General features: G+C 27.8%; 1 pseudogene; it reads right to left on the bottom strand.

Annotated features, from left to right (window-relative positions):
- Positions 1–614: 614 nt before the first annotated feature.
- On the bottom strand, positions 615–1,733 carry LOC120205924 (annotated as a pseudogene).
- Positions 1,734–3,474: the final 1,741 nt, after the last annotated feature.

The following is a 3,474-nucleotide window of genomic DNA, read 5'->3' as shown; positions in this document are numbered from 1 at the left end:
GCAGATGACACACAAATTCGCGTCATTGAAGCCACCGACATAAATATCAGATGACGTGCAATTGTGTGTCATAAATCTATGATGCGCATTTATGACACGCATTTATGATGCGCATTGCGAGTCGTTGAAGCCCCCATCATAAATGAAGATGACACACATTTGTGTGTCATAAATTTATGACATGCATTTATGACTTACATTGCGTGTCATTGAAGCACACGTCATTAAAAAGATGATACACATTCGTGATTGTATATAGTAAATTATATATATATATATATATATATATATATATATATATATATATATATATTGTAGATTGACAAATAATCAAACTAAATCACATTTAATGCCTCATAATACTAAATATATATATCATATTATATATAAGCAATCCATTTGCATACAATATATTAACATTAAGTTATCAAAAATATTGTAATCATATGTCGATATATATCATATTATATATAAGCAATCCATTCGAATAATAACATATTTAAAATAATATTTGAATAACCCTTTTTTTTGTGCTAAAATCATATTTAAATAACAGCAATCCAATATTTGAATAATAATATGAAGATATACACACATGATTCTCTCCGTTTTCTTTACAGGAAAGACATGCTTCCAATATCAGACTCGGTTTTCTACATGTAGAATGAAAAGCAAATTTAAGTATGAAAAACTCTTTTTACTCACATTTGTCAATTCAAATGAAAAACACTTTTTACTCACATTTGTCAATTCAAAGTAGGGCTTCAATGCCTTCTCCATGTCTTTCTACATAAAAATAATCCTCTCGGGGATTTCTCCTATTAGTAATCGGACAATAATGGCCCATTTGTTGCATTGAACCCGAAAACCAAGTGTTGCCACAAGGGCTTTCCTAGCAGCTTGGAGGAGACACTCTTTGGCATCTGTGTACTCTAATTGGATTGTCCTAATCTTTCCCAAGTAAAAGAGGTACCGAAAAAACTGCAGAGGATAACCTTTCTTTTATGAGCAAAAGCTAACTGTAAGTTTCTAAATCTACATCCATAAAGGTAACCATGCCAAACCTCCAGGAAACCATTTAATAACCATAAAAATGAAGCTCAATTGGATGAAATGAAGTGAGAATTATTCTCAGCCCATGGGTTACTTTATTATTTACTATTCAAAGACAAAAAGTTAACTAAGATTATGACTTGCCTGTTGGTTTGAATGAGCTTCAAATCTGGGTGCCTTTGATCTCAGTTTCTCAGCTTGGTCATATAAATTGTAATGAAGGAAATTGCGAAGTAACAGGTTAAGAAGCGTTTCCTACATGATAAAACAATTATAACACCCTAACATCAGAGATATAATTGCTCAAATATTTGAAAATTTACCTGACCCAGCTCGTCATGGCGTAATGTTGCAATCCGGTGCAGGGCTAGAAGATTACTGTCAATTAAAGATATGCTAAATAGACCTAGAATATCACACAATAATTTTGATCATGTATTCTAGAAACATACATACTGAGATTTCCATAAAAGAAAACACGCATCAGAATATATACTAAAGACAACATACGATATAAGTCAAATTTGAATAAGGTATAGCTTACCTCCTAATTTCAGCAAGGCTACCCGTGAGTTCATAGCAAAGAGAATAATAAAAGTACAACCTCGCAGCTAGGACATCAAGGGTCCTCCTATTCGATTCTTCAGTCTAGCAATGCTTACAGAGGAGCATGCCTTCGCCTAAAACGAGATAACATTATGTACAAAGAAGCAGGAAACGTCTTGCACAGCTCCCATTGTTGATACTCCAATATCGTATTTCACCATCACCATCACAAGAGCAGATGAGATCATCTTTAGTTAGATGGAAGTCAAGTGACATAACGTTACCTGAATGTCCTATAAATATATGAAGCGAATAACCAAGCTGGAAAAATTTTCAAGGAAAATTAAATGAAAACCGAGAAGAAAGAAAACTCATAATGAAATAGCATGAACATGCACATAATGCTTTAAATGAGAACATTAAGGGGTTTTAAATGTACATACAAGAAGACATAACTAGCTCAAAAACCAAAATAACAAGTAAATTGAAAGAAGAAAGTTCACTAACACTGTCAGCATCCTGTCGTAACCAGTTTTTGCCCGGGCACGAAATTTTTATTCGGTGGGAAAAGTGATGTGAATAAATGATTTTTAAAATATTTTGGGAGTCGCCATCGGCCTTTTGGGTCAGGTAGGTCGAATACCTAAAAATTATCTTTTAAAAGATTTTTTAAGAAACCATCAGTTAAAAGATAAATTGATCTGCTTTTTAACCAAAGATTCGTTCTTTTTAATAATAAAAAGGGGTTCGTGGTCGATTACGTTTGGGGAATGATTAGCACCCTCACAACGCCTAAAATTGGTACTTATTAATTATAAATTGTCTCTATTATTGGAAATTTAAAAATTCAAATATATATTTAATTTATAATCCTGTTTATTTTAAATTTATAATTTTAAGAAAATATATTAATTTAATAAGATATTTATTTATTTAGAAATATCAGAAAATGGCTTCTAGGTGCTTTAAAACAGCTCCTTTTTTAATATTAAAAATAAATAAATATTAATAAAACATTTCTACTAATATATATAATTGATAAAAGTAAATATTTATTTAAAAATATCAAAAAATGGACATCCAGTTGTTTAAGACTGCTCTTTCTTAACATTAAAAATAAATATTAAAATAAAACTAAAATAATATATATATATATAATTTAAAATATTTATGTAAAAATAATATATATATAACTTATAACAATAAAATATTATTTAAAATATATCAGAAAATGGACATCGAGTTGCTTTAAGACTGCCCTTTCTTAATATTGAAAATAAATAATATTATATATGGTATTTCAAATAAATATTAGTGAATAAATATAAATAATGACAAACAAATAGATAATAAAGTACTAGTTTAAATATATTGAAAAATAAATTCAATATAGGAATAAAATAAAATTATATTAAATAATGACTAAAACGAAATAATTTAAAACTGTGGAATTAAATTATAAATTGAATGGTCAAAATGAAAGTAATTATAATATTAGTGGTTAAAATGTAAAATATCAAATTTTAAAGACCTAGTTCGTAATATTGTAAAAATACAATTACTGATATTAATAATTAACCCTTAATTATTTAAATGATGATTAAAATAAAATTTATTAAATTTAAAGCTCTAACTCAAATAGATAAATAAATCTAAGTGCTAATAAATAATTCAGCCTTATTTAATTAATTCGGGTCAAAATATAAATTATGAAAATTAAAAGGGACTAATATGGTTATTTATCATAAATATATATATATATATAGGTAGTGATTATAGTATAAATTAATTAAAATTCAAAGACCGAATTAAAATAATAAAAAATTGCTTTTGGTGATTAAATTGCATAGATTACAAACTTTAGTGACTAAAATA

Source organism: Hibiscus syriacus, unplaced genomic scaffold, assembly GCF_006381635.1.
Source record: "Hibiscus syriacus cultivar Baekdansim isolate YM2019G1 unplaced genomic scaffold, ASM638163v2 tig00000453_pilon, whole genome shotgun sequence".
Classification (NCBI taxonomy): Eukaryota; Viridiplantae; Streptophyta; class Magnoliopsida; order Malvales; family Malvaceae; genus Hibiscus; species Hibiscus syriacus.
This window is presented reverse-complemented; position numbering and strand designations above follow the sequence as displayed.